The sequence below is a fragment of the Pyxicephalus adspersus genome, chromosome 1, assembly GCF_032062135.1.
Source record: "Pyxicephalus adspersus chromosome 1, UCB_Pads_2.0, whole genome shotgun sequence".
Taxonomy (NCBI): Eukaryota; Metazoa; Chordata; class Amphibia; order Anura; family Pyxicephalidae; genus Pyxicephalus; species Pyxicephalus adspersus.
The window spans coordinates 56,693,387-56,721,099 of record NC_092858.1 but is presented as its reverse complement, the minus strand read 5'-3'; the positions used below and the strand labels follow the sequence as shown (position 1 = coordinate 56,721,099).

General features: G+C 36.0%; 1 long non-coding RNA gene across 1 annotated transcript in view; it reads right to left on the bottom strand.

The window, feature by feature from the left end:
- The window catches only part of LOC140321785 (uncharacterized), a 69,067-nt gene that overhangs the window by 37,824 nt on the left and 3,530 nt on the right, over positions 1-27,713 (bottom strand). The gene's annotated exons all lie outside the window — the stretch shown is intronic.

Genomic DNA, 27,713 nt, shown 5'->3' with positions numbered 1-27,713 from the left:
ATTCATAAGTGCAGCAACAGGTACAAAACTCTTTATTCTTTAAAAGTTTTTGACCCTAACAAGTCCTTTGTCAAGCTAAGAGCTTAATGTTAACAGCATCACTTTTCACATGTCTCCATGTTCTATCCAGGCATCTATTTATGACCACTTATTTGATTGAAATATATTTATTAATGAACACATGGAGAGTCTAAAAGTAAATGTATCATAAAGGGGAATATGCAGGCTGACATTGCTCCTTTTTTCCCATAAATTATTAATTCCAGAAATGATTTTTTCCAAACTTGTATTTGCATCAGGAAAATAAGAGTGAAGTCCTTCTCATTAGCATATTTGCTCTAGGTAAGTGACTTAAGCAATATGGTCAGCACGACAGCCAGGGAGGTAACATTTTGAGAAGAACAGATCAGCAAAAGCAGCTCCCAATGCTATTTTTTCCAGTTTCCTTTGATATTGGTACTGATACTACAAACTAGGTTTAAGCTTTTATTATACATTGCTTGAAGCATAGGTCTAGATCCTTTATACACAATTGCAGCTCACAATTATTCATTTAAATACTGTGCAGCTGCAATGTGAAACTTCCAGTTTGAGACTATGAAATAGTTATTTAATGTATGTATGTCAACAGCAGAATAAAATACCATTCACATCATACAACAAGATTTTACACTAGTATGAGACTCTTAAAAGCCAAAATATTTGTGTGAAACATCAACATATAATGGAGCAAAATTGCATTTATTCTGCTACTGACATATATGCACAAAAAGAAATATTTTATACTATTGAAATGGAAGTCCCACAGTGCAGGTTACTAGCAGAAATCAAAGTCTTATTCTTGTTTATGCCACCAAGAAGGAAGGAAGGGCATGGGGGAATATTTGGATACGGTGTGCAATCTATCTTTCAATAGGACAGCTTAAAAAAACATCTTTTTTGGGGGTTGGAATGTGCAGTTGCAAGCTGTCCTACATTCTGGCAAACTGATGTTTACAGCTTACCAGTTGGAATAGAATAATGGAATACAGCAAAGAAAAGGATCCTCTGTGGTCAAGGAGAATACAGTTCTTATTACAGACTCTTTTCATTGTTGTCAAATCTTTTTAAAAGTGTATTGGCAAATCCAATATCAATTTGTAGCAAATATAGTAATATTTTTCTGGTGAATAAGGAACTTGCTGAGCTTGATAGATGCTACTATGAAGGATGTAAAGCCATAGTTACCTCTTACATAAAGCTCAGAAATGATAGCTGGGGAATCTTACTGCCTATCAATAAACATACAGCAGGAACAGAAATACCAGAGCCAAATGACAAATGAAAGTCAAGTTATGAAGAATGGACTTTATTCTTCTGAAGTTGTAGAGACCAAAAGAAAGGGTGTCACTCCCATTCTATTACCGAAACAAAAAAAAACTTAGTGGCCAACAGTGTTTGATTGACAATGGAGGAATATTCATCTAACATTTCTGTTCAGTAATAATTTATAAATCTGGTACCATTAAATAAGGTAAAAGAAGTAATTTCATGATAATTTTCTAGGAAAAGCCTAAATTAGAGATTATGGGTTGAAATGTCAATAACCAGTGCTAACAGCACAGTTATAAATGTACTGTAATGTATTATTGCAATGTAATTGGAGAAAACTAATTGACCATGTCAAGAGACCATGCCATTCGTCACTTAGGCCACATGCTTCAGCTCTGCCATTATCTTGGTGAGTTAACAAGGCAAGTACTAATATAGAGTAGAACATTACCTGGATCATAAACTATGGTTACTAAAGACCATGGTTGCCCAATGGAAAAATAGATCAGAAACCCTAACATGATATCTTACATTATAGTAAAAACATTTTTCTGTTTTTATTACTAGTTTTACAAATATATACAAATATACATTATATTGAATATTCCATTCTATCCTTCATTGGCTGTCATTGCTGAAAATACAAAAAATGCTTATTACAGCTTAGTTATACTGATTTATCAGTCTGCTGTGATAAAGAAACACGGCTATTTGTCATGCCATCATGACACCAGGGAGTGGTGTATATAGCCATGCAAATATCACCTGTTGCTTATTACTTGATGCAAACCTCTAAACAAAAGGTTGTGGTGCTATTTAGAGAAGTTCTTCTTTGTCCATTGTTCATTCCTGAAGGCAAAACACAGTATAAGGCAAAACATAAGCTGAACAAACGGCTTATTAAAAGAAAACTACCAGCACCTGTCTCTACATAGTAGTGTTTCCAGTTTCACTTCCCTCTAACATGAACATCCTGTTCTGTTACATGTGTACTATCTATTTATGGTTCTGATAAAAGTGGTGGTAAACAAAAATGTCTTATAAATACAAAAATAATTAGCCAAATTGCATGTAAATCTGGTCTTACAACCTATTTGCATTATTCCTTAAAAGTCCATTTGAAAGAAATAGATATTCAGCCTGATAGACGTTATATTTAATAATAATTATAAATACAACCTTTATTTTCATAGCCCTACCTCCACTTTCCTGGTATATTAGTTGTGCAGGGTCTCTAAATATGACACCAGATTTTGACCCCACTACCAAATGCACTCCATAATCAGGGGTGTAGTCGTAAAAGAAAGAAGAGGGGGCACAGTAGACGGACCCGTCCCACTACACCCCTGGCTATGTGTCACTGAAAAGGGAAGAAACCATTCAGAGTGAGGTCATGATACCAGAACCTACCCACTTGGCATGTTGTGTTCAGAGGAACCTGGTCTGTGGCTCTGGCCGGTGTGCCCCCCACAGCAGGGGGTCCTTCTCCACCAACAAAGAATTCTTTGCAAAATAAGAGTAGGTTTGCGTGCCCATTCCTGAAAAAAGTGAGGGCACAATGTTCTTACCCGTGCACGCCCCACTACACCCCTGTCCATAATCTAACAGATTTGGGCTAACGCACCCTTATTCTTCTTAAACTTTGTACACACGTCAGATGATTCTCATTTGAGACAAACAGTTGTGTTCATCTTGAGCAAAATTTGGACATGGTGTATATAGCCATGATTCTCGTTTGAGACATACAGTTGTACAGAAGCCCCTAATTTTGTTTATCAATCAGCCTCAGAATTCACCTCTACACACCAGCTTTCATTGTTTGCACAATTCTAGCTAGTTTTCTAGTTACAATGAAGGTATCACTAAGATAAAGCTCTGACATGGACCGAAGTGGTCACAATCATGGGCTTCATCTAGCCAACAGTCTGCTCTCTGACTAAACACAGGCTCCCTCGGTCTGATGACCTCGGTCCCCATAACATAGGTTGCTAAAGGGAATTTTTAGGAACCTGGACCACATTCTGAATAAACACAAATGATCACCATGACTATTATTGTGGTTGTCTGAAGCACTGGAGCAACTAAAGATTGGCAAGGTGTGACCAACATCCATAGCCCAGTAAGACTCTGAATCGGCCAACACTAAAAACTGCAGTTTTATTTTTTCCTGGCATTGTACTTGTGGCCAGGAAGTCACTGCTTAGTTTCCCAGAAACAATACCAATATAGAACTATAGTATACAGTTGAGCTTCTAATTTAAAATGATAGTTTTTAATACTATGACTGCAGAAAAAAAAACATTTCTTTGTCAAATTTGAAATGGTATTCATGTACATTCATGTACTTTTGTTTCATTTGCTTTTCATTTCTATTTTACCTGTATTTTTTTCTGTAAAACTATTTTAAATAGGCTATCCTATGACCATCCATTTATTGCACAAGAGCAAATCCACAATAATTGAAAGGTGGCCTTCATTTTGCCCAATTTAACAAATAGCTAAATATTGCTGAAATTTCTCCAAAACTTTACAGAACTGAAAACTCCAAGTTTGCTTTTCTCTACTAAGAGGTGGCTGGTTAGGATTTGTTATTCTTTTATTTTACATTTTGCTACTGTACATTACTGCAGATAATAATGTTTACCCCCTGCTTTCACATTTACGTACATCAGCCCCACCGACAATCATCTTCAAAGGACATGCAGGTGGCTTTTTGCAATATTTTTTTTTAATTGAATCAAAGAAGAAGAAAAATACTCAGAACTGGTGTGTAGGGCTAATTCATTTTTTTTGTATAGCACAGACGGCCTCAGTAAAGCCCAGAATGAAAATAATAATGTTATAGAAAGCTAGTTTTTTTTTTCTTTTACACTGCAGTACCATACTTTAAAAATATTTCTATACAAATCCACCTTTATAGAAAGGTTAGGTAGAAAGGCTGACGCAGAACTCAACGTTCATGTATGATGTCCAGGCTGCCTATTAGTCCCAGGCAGTTCATCCTGACAATTATTCATAGCGTATATTTCCCTGCCTGCAGATTTACATAGTTCCTCCCACTGTGAGACACTAACCTTTGCCAAATGATTATCCTGCTAAGCGCAGCCAGTTTATCTGTCAAAGCCACTGCTGTTTGTGGCCCTGTGCAATAATTATCTCTAACCAGACATGGCATTACATCCCACTCTTTTATATACCTTAGCAATGGAGTTCACAATGACTTGGGCCTAATAAATATACAGCTGTTCCTATGGCAACTGGACAGCTGCAGTGACAGAGGCAGACACTCATGCCCGGTCTGAATTATGTCTTGATGCTGTAAACAGGTGCAGTGCAAGGCTAAAGCTGTTGTTTTTCTGCTACATGACACTAATTTCATTGTCAGCTTCAAGCTGTACAATTAGGCGAGTGTGTCGTGATAATGTAGAGGAATGCAGACATGCATGGCAGACATTCCAGCCAATGCCATTTACTATACGGTATTAATATCAGTCTGGCATGGCACGGCTATAGCCCCGTCATCTGTGGCAGGTGAATGGCTCTCTTCTGCTGGTAGGGCACACTGTCATCCAAGCTCACTGAGCGTCATACATACTAACCTAAGATTAAAGAAAATAAAAAATCATATTTCTGTGCTGGGACTACTTGCAATTCAATAAAACATGCTTTAAGTATATGTAGACTCAATTAATAAATATTCTACAAAAAGGCATGCAGACATCGCTGCAAACATGTAGTGGCTACTAGAGATCAGCAACGTTTAGATACAATACCAAATAACACAAGCACGTTTTAGGCTAATTTCGGACCTGCTTTGGACCACAAAGGTCTGCTGCAGGCAAAACCACACTCCCAACCAAGCATAACATGATGCTGAATTCGACATGTTGATTCTGTCCACCTCTGAACAACCATCTGCTTCCATTAACATGAATGCAACCGCCTTCAACCGCAACATACAGTGGTTGGAAGGCGGTTGAAATTGGTTGTGGTAGCTTCCCTCTATGCATCAACTACCTAAAAATATTGAACCCCAGAAAACCTCAACTGCATAACACAAGGGTTGATTGTGGTTGAGGTTGATTTGTAGTTGACACAACTGGTTAAACTGCACAATATTGAAGAGGGGCAGTGGAAGTGGATTGGCTAACAGCAGTGGTTTTCAACGGCAAGTCTTGACGGACTTAAGCAAACTAAAAGTAGTTCAGTTAAGGGTGTATATCTACTTTAAATATGCAGTACCCCAAATGAACTATGTATAGATTAGAACAATGGTCACCGCTCAGAGCATATGCAAATCTGATTATATGCTACGCTAAACCAATACGTAAAAATAAAGTCCATTTAAAATATGCACTTATGCACTACACATTAATGCTTAGTAGAAGAAGACCTGACCCAGCTAAGTCAAAGGTAGGGCCTCTTCTAATAAACAAGTCAATTATGCTCTAACAGTAATCAAATATAATGAGTTCTACTGCACAGTGACATAAAATTATTTTCTAAAAAATATATTAAAAGCTTTAGTTGCTGATGAAGAGATAAATATGCCAACTTAAGAAATGCTTACACATAATTGCAAAGATAAAAAGAAAATAGGATATAGAAATACTGTATCATGTTTGTTAAGTCCTTTTGACAGATGCATATAGTAGGTAAATGTGTATAGCTAGGAATAAGACAAAACCTAAAGAACACAATTTATGGACAAATTATAACCAGTACCTAAGATCTTCTGCTGTTAAAAAGGAATGTAGGGTTGTCTGTGGATATGCTACAATGAAAAAATTCACCATAAGCTATGGACCGGGAGGAATCTATGGAATAGCAGTGTGTTGGTCTGCCCTAAAAAAGGAGTAATTTTTGGATGAAAGTCCAGTTTTACCTTCTTTGGAGTTCTCACTGACAAAAATCTCCTATAGCTCAATATTACAAAGGTAGATTCCTGTATTGGTATATTGTAGAAAATATTTAAGACAGATACCCTTCTTTACAGGAGTGGAGGTCCCAGCAAATTCACCACAAGGTCAGACCGGGGAAAACTCACAGAAATTGCAAAAAAACAAGAATTACATCTCAGACTCTACAGGCCTCAGTTAGTATGTTAAATGTTAAAGTTCATGGCAGTGCAATTATAAAAAGAAAGAACAAGGTTGAACAAGTATGGCTTGTATGGAAGGATTGCCAAAAGAAAGCCTATTCTCTCTTTAAAAATAAACATGGCAGCACAGAGTTTTAAGTGTTACATCTAAACAAACCACAAGACTTTTGGAGCACAGAGATTTTTGCCACAATGCACAACACTACTTTTGGTTAAAACCAAAACAGTATACAGCATAAACTCCTCACACCAACTTTCAAGCATGGTGGTGGACTTGTGATGAATTGAGCTTATTCTGCAGCCAGAGGACCTGGGTAACTTGCACTTATTGAGTCCACCATGAACTCTGTATACCAAAGTTTTCTACAGTCTAATGTTAGGTCATCTGTGTAAGAGCTAAAACTTGGCAGAAATTATGTTATGCAACATAATAATCCCATGCATACCAGCAAATCTACAACAGTTTGTCTGAAAAAGAGGAGTCAAGATGTTGCAATGACCCAGTCAAAGTCAAGACCTTAACCTGTTGGAAATGCTGTGGTGTGATTTTTAAGAGAGCTGTGCATGTACGAATTCACACAACCCTCAATGAACTAAGAAAAATAGGCCAATACAACAACATGTGAAAGACTGATTTATATAATTGCTACTACATATATATGTAGTCATACATAAAACAATAATGTAACTTTTAGCAACTAAAGGTGGTTCTACAATTGACGGGTATCATTTTTTAATAAAATAATTTTTCACTCATGGGCTCCCCATTTGGGCTTCATTTTTGTTTAAACAAATAATCACACAGTAGAATCTGTTGTGTGTAGTTTTATACCTGAGGTTAGGTTTAAACAATATTATAACCTCCACAGATGGCACAGTGGTCAGAGGTTAGCAATCTGTCCTTTGCATTGCTAGGTCCCAGGTTCAAATCTCAGGCAGGGTGCTATCTGCATGGCGTTTGCATGTTTTCCCTGTATTTGGATACGTTTCCCACAAGTACTCTGGTTTCCTCCCACATTCCAAAAAAAGGTGTTTAGGTTAATTGTTTTCCCAAAAAAATTGACGTTAGTGATTGACTTTGGTAATGATATTAGACATTAGATTGTGAACCTCTTTGGGGGAAAGCTAGTGACATGACTATGGATTTTAGGGACAGCAGTATGAGGCCATATTAGTGGTGCATTTTTTTTTCTCTAACATGGTTAGTTGATTAAAAAAAATATTATTTTAATTAAGCTGAGTTAACATTTACTTTGCTAAGATAATAGTCTCTTTTATTATTCATCTTTATTGCTCCTTTCCCAAATATATCTAGGGCACACATACCCTGAAGGGCAACATGTAATGAGTAAGGAAACAATATGTCATCCATGTTCCAAAAACCTATTATTCTGCAAATTTTCTTAATTGAGCATGTATAAAAAAAAAACAATAATAATAAAGTGCTAGCCAATAGTACTGATAAATGAGCAATCATTCTTTAAAGATAAAAAAGACATTCCTAAGTTATATGGCTGTGGAAGAATGGAAAGAAATTGCACAATCCATCTCCCATACAAATGGAAGGATGTACGCAGCAGTGTGTATAAATAAAACATCTCTCCTAACTGAGAGGGAACATCCACCCTATGATCATATGTAGTAACAGCTCATCCACCACCTGCATGTTCAAATAGCTACAAAACATCCTGTTTATAAGGACGGTTTGTTTAGAAGATCACCAGCAAATCTCTACTCTGGAAGGAAGTCATTGTACACAAGTGTCCGAGCCATTTCCTATTTTACATAAATATTTACACCAAAAGGCAATTTAGTAGTAGAAACAAGTTTATAATACACTAAATAGATACAGGTGTCAGAGGACATTGTAGCCAGTCTGACAAATTGTTTACTGGGTGTACAAACAGGAAATGACATGTACATACAAAACCATAGAAGGTAAAGGAGAACCTAAATCCACTTAGAAATTATGTGTCCAGGAGTTTCCTTTGTTATGTTTCCTTTAGTTAGAAAAAAGGTGCTTGCAGTAAGCAAAAGGAGATTTGTAACATTTGTTTCCGAATATGGCTGCAGTAAAGAGAAACAGAGAAACAGAGAAACAGTAAATACATTGAATAGATATATACAAAATATTCATTTTTTATTACAAACCATTGAAATTAATATATATGATTTTTACATTGGAGATCACCTATCAATATAATACAAGTATCTGCCACACTGCAAATGTTTATGTCTATGTCTTACTTCTTCCTATTATCCCATAATAACGTATAACATGTAATATTTCGCAATTTATTCACTATGCACTATATGAAAGATGCACTATATGAAATTAAAATTGATTCACATTTATTCAAGACATATTTGAAGATGTATAACAATCGGGGTGCATGATTTATGATGTTCTATTTTCTATTTCATGTGCAGTTTATAACAATTTTTAGATTGGCTGCCTAATTGAATATCTTTTTTCAGTTGGTTTATATTACTAAGACTCATTTAAATTAAAGAAATTGCTTGAATATGCTACAAAATGTCTTCAAAATTACAAAACTATCATTACTTGGATGAATGAGAACCCACATGGGCATTTTTAAATGTATTTATTTTAAACAAAGAAGGTATAAATATAGCTAAAAAGCTAAATGTAATGACAATGAACCCAAAACCATTTTAGATTCTTATTACCCCTGTCTGTTACAATTTTTGTTTACATCTCCTTAATGGTAACCATAATAAAAGACCATAAATAGTGCCTGAGCATGACATATTATTGGTCACTGTTTTTCTAATATATCTCTAATATAGGGGAATGGAAAAGGCTCTTTTTTCCTAAACAGTAGTAGGCACCAATTGATCTAAACATTATGCAACACTATATATATCTTTAGAAAACTAGTGTGCACCACAAAAGTATATAATGGAAGAGGTTGTTGTGTTATATATATATATATATATATATATATAAAGAAAAGAGAGTGTCATCATGTTACAGGAGCCTGATGAAAAAGTACAGCAGACTATTATGTTAGAAAGACATGAACACTACAAGAAGACATTGTGTATGCCATGTTACAAATGACTGTTTTCATCCTTTACAAAAACTGTGGGGGCCTACTTCCCAATTATAGGGGGCCTTATGGCTACATTGTTAAAAAAAGATTGAATAATATAGTATATAGAAGCTGCTGCCACATCACAATATAGTTACAGTAGAAAAATTTAAAAAATGACAAAATATTAGGTAGATTTTACAGCAACACTCACTTTAATTTAGGTGCTGTCCAATGCAGTACTTTTTTCAGCCACTAGATGTCTTCCAATTTGAATGACAACATTCTTCAATCCAATGCAGGCTCTCAAGGACCAACCTCCAGCTTGTGACTAGACAAAGCAGATGTAGCACACTGCTTTTCATCACTCTGCTTTCCTTTTCTATCAACTTGATATTTGTCAGCATTATAATTGGTTGGCTCATTGTTCTGCTATTACTTTCCCATTTTAGGTTCAGTTGAACATGGACTACAGAATGATAGCAAGTCAAAGGTAGTTTTGCAAGTAGGAAAATACCTTTATTGCTTTATTCTTGGATACTGACCTGCATTGCTTGTTCAGCTTTAACAGGCACTATACATTAAATATGGGTATACAGAACAACCAAGCATCTTAACATATATAACCCTTATTGTCTGTATTTCTTTTCCTTGTGTTTTAGGAGTTGCAGGCCTAGACCAATATGTACTTTATATTCAGCTTGCAGCTGCGCTGTAACTGCAGACAAAAGTGAGATCAAGGAAATCATCTGTTCCACACCTTTTGATCCACCGTCTTCAGTACAAGGAGTCACAAACGATTATTTCTAAGTTGCAGTTCTTTAATAGCTAAACTGCCATCATATCTTGCTGCAGACAACCTAACTAATAAAAGAGCACACTCCTTGGATTTCCCTAAACCCATCTCTCCTCACATTTTATCTGACTGCAGGCAACCAATTGGGGAAAGTAAAATCCACAGCCCTGGTGCCTGGCCTGTCAACGCAATGTCATTGTTGTGCAGCCCTTGGAGTCGCTTCAAAAAGTGTTTTCTTTTCTCATTGCTAAATTAGGCCAGTGATAATATGGTTCCTAATGGTTTGCTTTTTTAATTTTAATGTTTTTACAATGTCTCTTGCTGTGGCAATTTTTTTTAGGTTGGATGTGGGGTTCACAAATGTGTAAATATGTAGGGGCAATATCAGCGGTAATCTTTAGCAGTCTCGTATAATGAGCCTGATTTATTAAATCTCTCCAGGACTGGAGAAGATAAACTATCAAAGGTGAATCTGGGTGACCCAGCAAACCTGGAATGGGTCACAATAAGTCTCATATCCCATTTACTATTTGATACGCAGGCTTCATAAACTAAAAAAACTTGCCTACTCATAGTGCGCCAAATCCCCCTTCATTTGCACCTCATGTACTACCTTTTTTGGATACTGCAACTCATAATCGGCACACTTAGGTGGAGTCAGCTGTTGATTGACAAGTTGCTGACCTGGAAATCAGCAGTAACAACTGTGAAAGCCACAATCCCTTGGAGCATGTGTGGCACCCCAAAGCCTTAAAAAAAACTAAACACTGTTACAAATAAAAGTAAAAACTTACTAGACCTGGGTCTCAGTACATGTTGAGTTCAACACAAAGAAGTTTTCAACCCAAAATGGCTAGAGCAGTGGTGCACGCTTATTCACTCAGGGATCATAGACTTCCAAAGAGTATGAGTTTTGGGTCTAATAGCCCTTTAAACTGCAGATAAAAACATGTTCGTGAGATAAAGTTGGAATTTACATTTCTTTAAAAACAATTTTTTTCTTGTTAGCCACTGACAGTGGAAATAGTGGGTTATACAAACTTTAAGAGAATTTTAGATTAAGTCTGCATTTTGTGCTTGCAGCTTGTGCTTTCTGATCTTGCAAATATGGCATTGAAATTAAAATGAACTGAGTTTTATGGAGAGTTTGATGCAGTTTCCCAGTGGAACCTAGCAAGGTTTGGTAAAATGTGACAAAAGTGTGATCTGTTGAGCCGTATCTCTGTTTGAGTAACTGTTGTACGTAAATTAATGTTCAGAATTGATAAAACAGACATTTGCAATAAAAGGTAATTCTTCTGCTGTAGCTTTGCCTTGTGCATAGCCTTTTGGTTCCGTGAAAGATTAGCAGAAAGTCACAGTGCTGTCTGTTTTCAAATCTATCATGTAGATGAGCTGTTAAAGCTACAGAAGAGTTGACTGCAAGCATTACATTGCATACCAATTAATGAATTTAAAGGAATGAAAGTGTTTCTGGTGAAAGAGTGCCACCACCTGGTATTTAAATTCCTCTAAATTCTTCTGTGCGTTAGTACAGTTTATCTACAAATATCAGTACTAACACATTTACAGGTCAGTAAAAACATATGGGCATGTATATATACTTGTGTATTTTTAACTGTGAATGTTACTAGGTGATATTATACCATAATAAACGTGTCAGGATACAACCTATGCTTTTACCAGCTGTCAATTCCAATATAAATGGCATACATAATATGCCATACCATCTATTCATCAGTATACAGTGGTTTCAGGTGGTCACTATACAATGTTTTTTGGCCTTGCAACACAGCCCTTCCGCGTAATATGTTGGCGCTATATAAATCCTGTTTATTATTAATAATAATAATAATAATATTAATGCAGAATATTGTTTTTTTTAAGGCAATCTATAAATTTCTAACATCCAATATCCTTGCTGCATCAGAAGACACCCTGACAAGAAGGTACATGAAGTATTACTTTCTTATTTTTCTTTCTTTGTTATTATTATGGTACTATGGCTTTCCACACAAAATTAGCAAATTTACCATATATTCTGAAATAAAAACTGATCCTAATATACACCAAGATACCTGCTTGAAAAAAAAACAAGAAAACTACATTGACTCAAGTATAAACCTAGAACACACAATACGGTCATCACTGCAAATGTTCAGCACAATAACCATCAAAATGCAAAAAAATCATTTGAAATATTAGATCCATGGTATGTTATTCTTAAAACATTTATTTAGAAGAAGAGAAAAATTTAAATCACATTTGCTTGGTCTGTTCATCGTTTTTCTCTCCTTTTTAACGGGTCAAAGCAGCCTTTCCAGACCTTTTTAACTTGGGAGAACCCTTGAAATAACATTCAGACCTTAGGGAACCCATTCTGTAATTGCTACATCCACAGTTTACAGTAAATTAGTATGGTACCAAAATGATCATGTGTGTCAGTTAAACTGACCTCAAAGGTTCGAATAGCTCATGGCTCACTGAACCCTAAGCAACCTCTGGAGGAACCCTAAGGTTCATGGAAACACTAGGATAAAACATTTTGGCTGACAGTACTTGGTGCTTTGCCCAGTAAAGTGTGTAACAAACTTTAGGAATGTTTGAAATGGCAAGAGTTTGTTATATCCTTTACATGAGGAAACATCACCATCTAGTAGTGTGACTTAAGTATAAACCATGAATCTTTTTATATTAGCTTTTTCAAGTAAAAAAAAGTAAAATCTTGATTTATATTAAAGTATATAAGATATTTTCTTTTCAAACTTCACTAAACTCTGGCTGCTCATTGATGATCCAATCTTGTCTATATTATATACTGTTTCTTTTTCTTCTTATAGTGGTATGTTACATTCAAGTGGACCAAACCAGTTATATTATGATCCTTACTGTTAGTCTGTTAAAGTCAAACCAGTACAAGCTAGATTGTTCTTGACTTTGGGTTACTGTTCTTTAGATAGATGTAATTTGAATCACTAAAATCTCATATAAGCTTTACTATTGTCAATGTTTTTCATTTTTATATAACTGAATCTGCAGCTTCCGTTAAAATATTAATTCATGGCCAACCTGCCCTAAAGGTCCTTGTTCATACACTTCCTGTTATAGTAACAATACTCTCCCAATGGGCTTGATTTATTAAAGCTCTCCAAGGCTGGAGAGGATACAATTTCATCAGTGGAACTGGGAGATCCAGCAAACCTGGAATGGATCTAGTCCAGGATTTAAAACAATTGCTAGCAAAAAGCAAATGACTTTGAAGAAATCTGTTTCAGGTTTGCTGGATCACCCAACTTCACTGTTGAAGGTGTATTCTCCCCAGCCTTGGAGAGCTCTAATAAATCAGGCCCAATGTCTCCCAAATGTGCTCTTGTGTTGTCACCCTGTCACATGGGTATTCTATGGAAACTACATATTGCCATTTTAACAGACATTATGTAGGCATACCAAGCCAGGGAAATGCCATGTGGTCATGGCTGGAGTGCATATGTAAAGACAGTAGCTATAAATAGGCGGCAGATCAACAAAACTGTCAAGCAAAAGGACGAAAAAAAAATATACTTCTTACAAAACTATTAGAACTTATAAAAAAAATTCTTGTTATTGTATATGATTGTATATTATTATATATTTTAAACAATTGTATATTGCTTATTATGTCACTTTTTGGCAGTTTACAAAACTTCCCTATTGAATTTACCAAGTAGAAAAATAAAACATCTAAGACATCTCTTCAACTCATATTGGCATTCAATGTGTTTGAATGTTATAAATATCAGGATACATATATGGCATTGTCAGTGACAGTCACAAGCTGCACACCACTATTCTCTCAGTAAGGGGCCGTGGGGTGTAAAAGAGAGAAAGGAAATGAGACCTCCAACAGAGCATAGCAACCTGTGAATATTCTAACATCTCCAGTAAGATTGGTGACAAGAGCATAGCACTGCTCTATTTTTAACATGAAACCATATCAAGCAATCATATTAGCAAGCATATGTAGTCATAAAGTAATTGCTAATGTGACAAATGACACTAGTCACATTTCATTTCTCTGCAATATTCTATTATTGTCAATGTATAAGCCTACAAAAGTGAATCTACGCCACAGAAAAGCTAAAAAAAATAGACATACTCGATTATAAATTTCCTCTTGATATGTTTCCGAGGTAACAGATCTGTAAAACATCTGACCCAGTACCGGGGTGGTTCTTAACACTAGCCATGGGGTTGGATTTGCTAAAGGAAGACAAAATGTTCTCTTGGCTTTGTGAATAAGGGGAAGCTGTGCTCACTTCATTCATCCAATTACAGGAATAAATCCCGTTCTATTAAATTACCTTGCACATAAATGGCTATTTATAGGGATCCCATTTTTACACACAAAGTGAAAACTCACCAACATTCAGATATACACTTTGCTCTGTGAACAATCAGTATTCTTTTAATAAATCACCCCCTTTGTGTTTACTGCTAAATCACACTGTTAGCTTAAATTACTTTTTCCTAAATTTTCTAAACTGGAGAAAATATTGAATGTATTATCCAGGGAGCACAGAGAGCATTCTTTTACTTGGTAACGTAGCATTGGCTTTTCTTGGTGCAGAGCATGGAGTGAATTTTTCCTTAATACCATAGCTGGCTGTAACTGTAGTCCTGCAGCAGGATATATAGCATCCTGATAATAAACTGAACTCTCTGAACAAGAGGCTATGGCCTTTCTAGAGCACTAGGGGTGTAGATATAAGATATGTTAAAATAACACAAGTCTGTCGGTGGGCCTCCAAATAGCCTAACTCTTAGAACATAGAAATCCCTCTGGTACACATGACAGTCTCTCTTCTTACAAGCAGCATCTTTATAATAGGTTGAATTTGATTGGTCACTATGGGCCAGTACTTACCTATGATACAATCAATAGTTCCCTGATGTAAACCTGAGGATTTGAGTATAACTGCCATCTTGTATTGCTCAAGCAGTAGTTGGAGAGAGCAGTGGCTTCACTAGCTTCACATATCCTGGGCATGTGCCCCAAATTTTCTGCCTGGTGCCCTGAATGTCTGATGTTCTATCATGTACAGGTTGCATGAGAGGAGCTGTGTTGTGCATGAGGCAGAAAGATCCCACAGCCAGAGAGCTGGGGCTACATAGTCAAGCTGTAAAATATTGGTGAACCTTGAAGGGGATGAGGGGAGAGCAGAGCTGAGGTATGTAATTAGAGAGAGCTGTTCATGGGGTAAAATAGGTGATCTGAGGAGCAAGTTCAGGAGTAAGTTTTGGATGGAGGTACAGAGCTTTAAACAGGCATTCAGAGGTGAGCCATGCAGTGATGTGTCGAGGTAAAGAGAAATTTTTGGGGTAAGGAAGGACTGAAGAGGTGAATAATGGACAGGGGGTGCAGAGGTCAGCTGTTGACAGGGATAAAGAGTTAGACTGTGGATAGGGGTAAGATGAGAGCTATAGTGAGCATAAGTGAGGAGGTGATCTGTGGATAGTAACATCTTGACTATTTGAAAGAAATGCTTTAACATGTATGTGTATGTATGTTTACTGACCTCTGTACTCTACATCACTTACTTATGACTCCTGCACTTGGCATTACCGACTCCTGCACTTTGCATTATTGTCCTCTACCATTTGTGTTACACAATACTGACCCCTGCACTCTGCACATTTCTGCACTGACCACTGCACTCTTTGTTACATACTGCTAACATGCTTTGTTTCTACCATGTATACAGTGAGGACAATATCAAATAGATCCCAGTTTGGTTAACCATGGCACTTTAATCTCCTCCTGCTCCTAATACAGTTTGTCCACACCCTCAATATACTCATTTTGCACTGTTACTCTCTCCACTGTGTCCATGGGTGCCCCAGATATTTCACAATACTTTGCTAGTTAGGATGCTCAGTATTTGTAGAGTTCCTTTTTGTAGGTCTTTTTTTAATGAATATTTAAATATTAGGTCAACTTTTAATTGCCTTGAAAAAAAATATGGTTACACTCATTCTAATATTGTGAAACTGTATTTTTGTTTTTCTTAGTTATATTTGTTGCAAACTCCCGAATGTGCTCTTCTCATTTCAGTGTCTGTAGCATTGCACTATTGACATGATGTCATGGCCATACATAGCTTGCCATGTATAAGTGATAGGAAGCATAAAAGACAGCTTGTTCTCTATGAGCCTGTTCTCCTTGGATAACATCTCACGTAGAATTGTGCTGCTATCAGAAAAGAGAAACCGCCTCCCTACTATGCTAATGGTTCAGTTTTATGTATATGGTGTCACAGCAGATGAACTATAGTTATGTTATGCTGCCAGTGTTAACATACAGACAATGTACGTTGGAAACAATGATGATATTTGGATGCCACTGATGAGCTGTCAGGCTGGAAAATATGGTCTTTCAGCAGCATGATGTGTAGACAGCTAGGTCTCCCCCTCTCTTGTCCATGGTCTGTTTGGCCTATTCCCAAATCTGGCCTCAAACTAGCAACACGCATTCAATGTGGATCATTATCATAATGAAAATCTATAAAGCCATTATGTCTAAAATTTAAAAATCCCTTTTTCAATAATTAGCCATAATTGTTTCTATTCTGTTTTGTTTTCCTGTCTATTGGGTATTTAGAAAAAATCTCATTACAAGGTTATACCATATCCTGATGATGCCACATATGCACAGCTTATATTATTTGCATATATAACTGCTCTGTATTTCAGCTTGGCAATATTAGTATATTTGTTAATGCACTGCTATAAACAAAGATCACTGTTTAATTGCAGGTATCTTACTGCAAATTGCTTTTTTCATTATACGTATAAACATTTTATTATGAAATGCGCACAATTCTTCTTTTATTATTGCTTCACAAATACACAAAATCTTCCTTAGCTGAAATAAAACCTTTAAACTTTACAAAATGGATTTGTATTGTGAATGGATAGCTCCAATGAAGTCACTTTAAAAAGCTAAATATATTTTCCGCATTAAACTTTTAAGTCAAGCAATAAAGTTGATATTTGTTCCCTCCAAGGTTTAGTGAAGAAGAGCAATTTTTATTCTAGGCTGATATTGCAAAGGCTTAGTGAAAAATCCATGTATATATTGGGGTGGTATTAAGCCAAATTGCTTTCCTAAAATCACAAGTGCCCCTCCTGTATTTTGTGTCCTATAGGTTAGAGGAAAGTAAAACTACACTGACCTTACTTCCCTTATTTATCCTCATTTCTTTGTCCTTCACATCATGTCCTATCAAATGGGATATAGAATAGAAGATAAAACTTTTGTATGTATTGTTATGAAGTGATGATTCTTTCTACAGGTTATAGGCTAACACTTGGTGAAATGATTATTTCAGTTATGAGTAGGGAGTACAATCATTTACTTCGATATTAGAATCTTTTGGCAAGTCTAGGATGACCTCTATTTTGGAGTTTACGACTCCTCAACTTTACTGCCAATGCCATGGAGTCTTACTTCATCTTATTCAGGGTAGTGAGGTTCAGAAGTGTCTTTATCCTTACATAATTTCAGTCTTCCAATTGCTTGAGTAAATGTTACCGCCTTGCTCTTTCCTGGTATAATGTGAATATACAGAAATATATGTGAAATATATAGAACTCTGGAAAATAGACCTGCAGTCTGGAAGCTATGTCCAATAATAAAAAAAGAAGTGGAGGGCAAATGGGTATTTGCAAGTATTGCCTTTGCTCTCCTATCTTTTCCCCATTACTGACTAGCCATGTTTTGCATTGTGTTTCTGTATGGAAGCTGCAATTTTAGTAGAGGCAAGACTTTGCTTTATTGGGTCTGATATATTAAAGCTTTCTATTAAAGGCTGGAGAGAATACACTTTCATCAGTAAAGCTGGTTGATGCAGAAAATCTGGAATGGATTTCTTCAAAGTCATTTTCTATTTGTTAGAAAATGTTTTGAATCCTGGACCAGATCCATTTCAGGTTTGCTGGATTACCCAGCATCACTGATGAAAGTGTTCTCCAGCCTTGGAGAGCTTTAATACATCAGGTCCAATGTGTCAGAGCCTCCAGCAAGGAGAACAGTGAGCAGCACAATGGTGACATCACCATATCTCACCCTAGGTCTCCTAAGAAGCAGGCTGTCTCCAGTTAGAGGTCTGTTCCTTAGTTCTATAAATGTATAAATATTTCAAATTTAAGGGTATGTTTAATATTATGATTTGACCTTTGTGCCATTTAGAGTTGGTAAGTGCAGTATTTTCTATTAAGTGTTTATGGCTACAGAGATTCCCCCTCTGCCCAATGAGGACAAAGACAATGATTAAGTCGTAACATAGTTTCTAATTCTTCCAAACTTTTAGTGTAAAGTGAGTATACCCAATGGTGTTGAAATAACATATCCTTATACTAAAGACTAATATTTTTTATTGAATTATGTTAGTGATCAGAACATTTAAAAAGATGATGTTTAGACAGACACAAGTGCAACAATCATTATTATTATTATTATTATTATTATTAATAATAATAATAATAACAATAATAATAATAAACAGGATTTCTATAGCGCCAACATATTTCGCAGTGCTGTACATTAAATAGGGGTTGCAAATGACAGACGAATACAGATGGAGAAGGTGGGGGGAGTAACACACAATAGGATGGGAGATATGTAGTGGTGGGAAGCAGTGATGGTTTCAAAAGACAGAGGAAGATGGGTAGGCAAGGTTAAAAAAATTGTTTTGAGTGCTTATTTTATTGAGCAGAAAGTAGGAGCAAGCCGAATAGGACGAGGAAGACCATTCCAGAGAGTTGGGGCAGCTCTAGAAAAGTCTTGTAGCCATGTGTGTGATGAGGTTATGAGTGAGGAAGTCATTAGTACGTCATTGAAGGAGTGAAGAGAGCAGCTAGGGGAGTATTTTTCTATCAGGTCAGAAATGTAAGTGGGACAAGAACTGGAGGGATTTAAAGGCAAAGCACAGGAGCTTCAATTTGATTCTAAGGTGAAATGGAAGCCAGTGTAGAGATCTGCAAAGAGAGGCAGCGGAAGAGGAGCGGTGGGAAGGATGGATGAGTCTGGCTGCGGCATTCATGATAGATTGTAGAGGAGAGAGTCGGGTTAGTGGAATACCAAAAAGGAGGATGTTACAGTAGTCCAGATGAGAGATGATAAGAGCATGTACAAGGAGTTTGGTGGTCTCGGGACAGGTAGAGGCGGATTTTGGAGATGTTGCGTAGATGAAAGTAACAGGACCTGGAAATGTTCTTAATATTAGGGGTAAATGAGATGGCAGAATTAAAGGTTACACCAAGACAACGTGCCTGAGGGGAGGGACAAATAACAGTGTTGCTAACAATTAGATATATGTCAGGGGGAGATGTGGAATTTGAGGGGGGTGGGAGATGGTGAGTTCTGTTTTATCCAGGTTAAGTTTCAGAAATCGGTCAGACACCTATGATGAGATGGCCGACAGGCAGCATGAGACCTTATCCAGGACCGAGGGGTGGATATATAGATTAGCCATTATCATATAATATACTGTTTTTAGTACTCTAAACTCGTTTAGAGTACTGTTTAGGAAAAATATATGTAGATATAATGTATTTTCTGTTTTGTGTGCCTGTTGTTTACAATTGGAACAAGAAGGGCTCAGCCATGTTTCTAACACCATTTTGACTTGTGAGAGTCATATCTAAACAGCTTTGCAACAGCTTTTAGCATAGCATGGGCTTTCAAATCTGTGCAAACTTTTTTATCTGTCAGTTTATTTTAGTGATAAGGGGGGCACACACACAGCAAGGCTGATTTACTAAAGATCTTTCAAAAAGATCTCTGAAAAAGTGTGTCATTGTTTCTTTATGGCCATGCATCATATGCTGATGTGTTCCACATTATTAAAAATTTTAAATCTACTTTTTTGAATGAAGATTTGTGAGATCGAATTCTTTTAGTAAATCAGCCTCAAAACTTGATAATTTCATGTGTCTTCCTTTCGCTTTACTGATTAAAGTCAAATTTAGAATAACATTTAGCTTTTCTATTCTGTTCTCTTTTTTATTATTATTGTTCTATATAAGGTATTATGATGGTATGGTGGGCTCCAAATTTCTAAATCATGCTGCGACAATAATACATTTAGTAGGTACAGAATGATACAGGTATATCACCGTATAAAAGGTACCCTCATATATGCAAGTACTCCTATATAGATATAATAAAATAATAAAACAATGTTCTTTTTGTATGTGGTAAGAAGAACAATTCAATAAATCAAAGTAATCTATATAACAATCACAGAACATAAGACATTCACCCTAACAAGTCCTCTTCTGGGTGTGCAGGATTCATGTATTTCTAAGAAAAACACTGGGTGAAATTTTTCTGCACCAAACAAAAGCAAAATTCTGAACAACTTTCTTTAAAATAATCCCATATCCCTCATATTCCAAAGAAATTTAATGACATATATATAAAATATAAATAACTTGTACTATTACAATTGCATAGTAAACACACACAAGTACATATGCTATGAGCTTTAGGAGTAAATGATCCCAGCTCCCCCAAACATATCTACATACTGTCTGTAGACTTTACATTCAGTATTACCCATCCCTGTGCTGCTGCAAGAAATATTTAGGATCCAGACATTTTTTGACAGTTAGTCCTGGACTTTGCTGATAAAGATCTAGATATCAGGCTGGTAAGAGGAACAAGTGAAAAAGAGGGGGTGCAGGGATTTGGGTCTGACACTGGAAAACATAGCAGGGATTTGTTGAAATGCCTCACAGAAAAAAAAAGCCTTTAGCCGTCACAATCTGGATGGCTCTGACCAGTTGCAAATTACTCTTGTGTCAGCTGTATGTGTGACAATGCAGTTCAGCGATAACAATGCTTTCAAACCCTGACTGACAGTTATATGCAAGGCTTAAAGGCTCGCTATCCTTCATCCCCTTTTTTTTTTTTTTTTTTTTTGAAAATTTGTGGTTTTACAAAACATTTTTTCTGGCTAAGTAAGCCTGATTTTTATTATGAACATAAGACTTTAAAAAATATACTTTACTTGCTAAGCAGAATCTGGACTTTGTAATCATTGTATTTCTTTTAAACTAGGATGTGGTTTTATTAATAGGGTCAGTACATTGTGTCTCACAGTGCTTGAAATGAAGCAACAGCCATTCCACATCTGCCTTCATAGTTCAAACAGTTGTTAGATATTTCCTGAGCCAAATAAAGCATCCTTAAATCACTGCTCTTTTCAGGCACAATTCCTTTTTTGGGAAAGTTAGTGAAAAAAACTAAATTGCAGAAACACCACCAAGGGGTCATGTTTAATAACTGTTTACGCTCGCATAGTTGTATGGCGTGGGTGAAATAGGCAAAATTACACTGAGATCAAAACAAAAAAATTAATAAATATAAATACATTTTTTTAAAAATGTCTTTATTCTCTGAACAATTAAAACCTCCTTTGTAATGTGTGGTTGAATTGCCTTTAAAGTGGAAAAATGTACTTCCCAATACCCCAAAGCAAGCAGATAAATATATGTGTGTATATGCATTGCCTTATAAACCGTTAACAGCTCAAATGGTAGAGAACCCTCTTGTAGGTAAAAGTATGAATGTATGTATGTATGTAAACAATGAACCTCCCTTTTGCTCTGGAAAATATAGGAGTAGAATCTATTGTTATATCCTAGCAGCGATCCAAAACTGTGCGCAGACATTAAAGTGAAACTATATTTCTGCATACAAAATCATGAACAGGCAGGATTTTTATTGCAGAAGAAACAGGCGATGTCCCTTGCAATAAAACATGCTTTTTTGCCTTTTTGCAATCTTCTTTTCCAAGTACACTGAGATGTTTATGTGCAGCTCAGTGCTGGGCTGGCCTGACCACTCAGGATAACCAAAAAGCTGAACCTCATAAGAGGATCAGAAGAAGATGGTAGTGCCATGATGATTTAAGGACTGGTAGGTGTAATTGAATACATTGCAGATGGCCAGGTAAGTTTATTTTATTGCAGACCTGGTCACAGTTGTTTATTGGAAGGGATGTACAAATTTATCCTTTCCTCAATAGAGAAAAAAAAGAGAAGTAAACTAATGGAAACAAAGTGCACTGTATGCAATGCCTAGTTGTTGTTATACCCATAAAGTAACATGATCATGATATAATTAGGTTACATTTCCTGGTATAACCCAAAACTTTGGAACATATCGTTCTTTCTTTGGTACATTCCATTATTACAGATTGTTGTGTCTAGCCTAAATTTCCCTTTAACTGATTATCTGTGTTGCTGGATTGGAAAAAATATATTTGTACTATGAAAGGGAAATAACTTTCCGAGATGAAAATATATACATATTTATTACAGAGTAATTGGTTTAGGAATCATGATAAATGTTTAAGCAATCTAAATCCTTCTTGTGGAGAATATATATGGCTATTCAGAATAAATGAGATCATTATTTCCCCTGGAAAGTGATCTGTCATTAACCTGTATTTATGCTGAGTGGATTCCTGGGATGTGTAAGTAAAGCTGCTCAAGTTTCTTATTTATATTAGACAAACATGTTGACAGAATAAGCTATTTCTACATACTTCCATGGACAACACAATGAAACCTTGTTATGTAGAAGTTGTTAATGAGGCACATTCATTTTGTCTTTATTAATTTTGCAATTTCTGATGACCTCTGTTTCGACTAATAAATTATTAAAGGTATAAATGAATGGTCGCATTAATTAATAGGGTTTTATTTAACCTTTTTCATTCTATTTCATATGACCATAATTCAAAGTATCTGTAACAACATATTTATGGGCTGCCTTTTCCTACAAGGCATAACGCATAGCAGCTTGTACATACTAGCAAAAGCATTCAGCAACAAATCTGGTCCAAAGTTGACCACACCTCTAATGGTCCCAAACTTCCTAATTCATTGATAAATTGAGGGGTAGATAAGTACAAACAAGACATCAAAGCTTTCCAAAATAATACTAGTTGACAGAACTCAGTAGATGAGAATAAGATTAGATTTTAAAACCAAACCTTTAGTGGACCTCACAGTAAGTTTACAAGTGCCCATTAATAACAGTAAAAGTTTTCAATGTACTTTTTATCATTAAAGGAAGTTTTTGAACTCCAGTCAAGGCTGAAATGATGTAATCAGTCTACTGCAAACAGAAGGCATTTCCTCCTCTTCGCCAGTGTTTAGACTTCAACATTGACATTGGGGGCATTGACCTTTGTCAGGCATTTTTGAACACAGCTAAAACTGCACAAGTGCCATGATGTACAGGATTGTATCATTTCTTCATTGAAGTCTATGAAGATGATGCTGAATTTAGATGATACCTGAACAAAAAATGTATCCACTATTCTTGTATGAAAACCAGTGGAAAGCATTGTCAATGAGAATACTATGATTTCTGTGAGATAATAAATTCCTATAATTATTACACTTGCATGTTGCTTAGCATTCCTGAATGTAACATGATAAAAATATATCTGATCATATCATATCATAAGCATATCTATTTCCACTTTATGGACAAACTGAAGTCATATATTCCCATCATTAACACTGCCTGTGGTTTGTGTGTTCTCTTGGTGTTTGTATAGGTTTTGCTCTGCTTCCTCTAATGTAAAAACATATGTTACGGTGAGTGATTGTGTCTGTATGATTGATAGCTCATTAGAGTGCAAGTTCCTTTGACTGCTGGAACTGATATGAGCTGCTCACAATGCTCTGTTGTGTACTGTCAAAAAGATTGAAGCTTTATAATTGGAATAGAAACACATAGTACTAAAGCAGAAATAAAGTTAAAAAAATGTGAGCAGTCAGGTTTTTTCTTGCAGGCTAATAAACATATTAAACTTACCTGCCTGTTTGCAGTTTTTTAACTAATATCACCTCTCCTTGCTGTGTTGCTGGCACCAACATGTTTACCTGGTCCTTTTTTTAGGTTCAAGTTCTTCAGCCATCTTGATTGGCCAGGTGGGAATGACATAACTCCTGCACATGTGAATAGGAGTTCATTCCTGGCAGCCAGTTATGCTGACATTATACCATCAAAAGACATGGATCTATTCTTAAAATGTACTTTGCTCCATCCACACAGCCAAAACAGTATATAGAGTCTGAAACTAGTTCACACTACTTGATGAAAAAGTTAAAGGCAGTCTTGGTGGTTTTGTAACATTAGCTTTATATGTATTTTTGTTAGTGGGAACAATTGGGGATTTTCATAAAAATTGAATATTTCCATTGGGTATGTACACATGTAGGCATTCTTGGAAATAAAGTGCATTCCTATTTGTTTTTCTTTTTTTACATTATTGTTTCCATGAATTTTGTTATGTTTTATATGTGGTTAAGTGACATGCAATGTCCCACAGAAGTTTTGTAAGACACATCACACAAGTATATTTGGCAGCATTTAAATACATATTTAATACATTTACATAATCACTTCATGCATTAGTATCCTCTAATGCACAAATATAGGTTCTGGCTTTTAGAATTGTCACACAATGTTTTGAAGTAGGTGGTGGAATTTTAAATTCTTTTTATGCGCACTGATTCATAAAGAAACATTGAATTTTTTTTTTAAAGTACTACAGGACAGAGAAGGTGATACAGCTAATACATCTAACAACACTTAGGAAATTTAGCAGTTTGTATCTTCCCTAAAAGATTTTTGACTTGCTTATCAAGTCCTGAGTACTGGCATTTTTTTACCAAACTGATATTTATTCACAATAGATTACAATCACTCTTAGATGTATTTACTTTGTAATATTCTGTATATGTATTCATGTGTGAGGGTTGGTGACACTGTTGGCTCAGTGGTTAGTTAGCACTCTTGCCTCTGCAGTGCTTGGTCCCAAGTTTGAATTTTGATCAGAACACTGTTTGCATGGTATTTGTAAGTTCTCCCATGTTTGCATGTACTTCCTCCTGGCACTCCGGTTTCCTCACACGTACCAAAAATATGCAGTAATGCTAGTTGGGTTCCCCTGAGAAATTGTCCTTGTATTGTGTTAATGGCAAATAACTATGTTAGGGACATTGGATTATGTGCCCCCTATGAGGGACAATTGGTGGCATGTTACAATATTATATTATGATTCTGGTAGTTTCCATAATTTCCGTAAATTTTTCTTTGTACAGTAAGATGCAAATCGCCCTTTCAAAAACCGCTAAGATGGAATTATAATGTAGATATTAACCACAGGCTCTTCATTGCAGAAGGGACAGGTTATGTCTCTTCTGCAAAAAAAAAACATACCTGCCTGTTCACAATCCTCACTAGAATGTACACTGCTGTACCATGCACATGCTCAGTATAGAGTCTCAGCATACCTTGGTGCCAGCATGAATGAACTTCTATGTGTAGGTATGGTATTCCAGTCTGGCCATGGTAAACAAGAACCGTGAACACAAAAAAGGACTGGTGAAGATCTTGGAACTGCTGGGGGAGGGAAAGTGAGTTTATTTCAACTTTAAAGAGCTCTGAGGAAAGCAGTGATCCATTGTTGAAGTTTAGGCTCACCATTGCTGGTCTTTTTACAGCCACCTGACATGGTCTCATCACTCAGAAGGGAGTGTTTAAATCTAATGAGAAGACTGCTGATGGACAAATTGGAAGAGTTGACATTACTAGATAGAGATATGGGCACATAAATAAGCACTCTCCCACTCTATAGCCTTGAACCGCGTTTCTCGACTTTTCCAACATAGGGGAATCCTTGAAATTACTTTTAGGTCTTCCAGGAATCCCTTCTATAATTACTATATCTACAGCTCATGTTATATTAACTTGATGGTCAGTAGGAAGAATGCCTCTTACATTGCTGGCCAGTGGGAAAAATACCAACCCTACAGATAGACAATAGAATTATTGGAGTCAGTTATTCTGACCTCTGAGGTTCAAATTGCTCATTCCTCATATAAATCAATCCAAATTCCATTTCTTTTTGAAGGTGTTCGATGCAAATGATTTTGGAAACAGAACCAGAAGGTCTCCTTACAGGTGCCATGTATTCTAGTGAAATACATTACATAGAAAGGACTGTCTGTGTTCCCTGTCCTCACCTGTCATCTTTTTTTACATCCAATCTCCATATTCTTCTATCACACCTAAACTAGATGGAACCAGAAAAGTTGTTAATTTTCCTTTATATGATTTTCAGATCTATGATAATGTACCCTACCTATATTTTTGCTCTAATAACCTGTCATTCCATTGAGGCTAAAGTAAGAAGCTGACATTGTCTAGTGAAAGTACTAGTGACTTCTAGTTGGAGACACTGTTAGCAAAGAGAGTCTGTTGTCATTAAATTGCAATCCCATTTCTTGTATCTGCAGCTAGGGATTATAAAGTGCCTCTTGTCATATTACCGGGAAAGTCAACAGTCCTCGCACTACAAGCGACATTGAAGATAATTCTGGCAACACAGAACATAGCTTTATTTAGGGCAGCTGACGTATTCCTATTTTATCTGCACTGTTCACAGACACCAGCATTTGTTCATTTCTTTTATGCTGACATTTTAAAGAAAAACTAGCTATATTTTCAGCAAATATTCTGGTTTATTATTGTAACATCTGCCTGATAGTAATTTTTGATGTGGCATTTACATTTTACATATTTTCTGTGCCCGTACTTTCATGGCTCTGTCTTATGTATAGATTTGAAGATTATCCCTCTACTAAGGTTATCTAGAGTATATAGTAGTCAGTTATAGTTACTGCAGGACAGCTGCTGGGATTACAGGATAAATCACATAGGTTGTTTACCTGTTATTCCTGATCTAAAAGAAGATTAATAAAGCACAGTTAACCTACAACACTACTAAACAGAAGGCATAGAAAGACATGTCATGATTCCACCAGTTTTCACCAGTTTATTCATAAGGAGCATGTATACAAAAATTTGTGGTTTGTTTCTGATATGTGTTTGTAAAACTTTTCTAATAAGTCTGGAATGCAGTTTTTGCATTTTAAATCTGACCGTATGCAGCAAAAATTTACTCATGTGATGGTATCATAAAATATCAAAAATTGCTTCCAGGTGCAGGGTGTGTGCATACATATTGTATGTTATTGTTGCATTATGTTAAATAAAACTTCTACTGATAGGGATATATCATTACTTATCACCTTATGAGAAAAAGTTTTAAAGACATGCCCTGGTTTCTGGGGTCCTGAGCATTTATCCACTCTGCCCTTATTACAATCCAACACTGTCTGGTAATTTAGTCTACTCCCAATCAACTAAAAAAACACCTTTCTCTAAAAAAAAATCTAAGGTTGCTAATAGCAGCACATAGTAGAATTAAAAACAGACCTGCATCTGGTCACTTCCTTTGCATAGATCAGCCCCGTGATACAATAGAAGCCCCCTATTGTGTATTATGCTAATATTAGACAGGTAAAATGCGATGAAGCA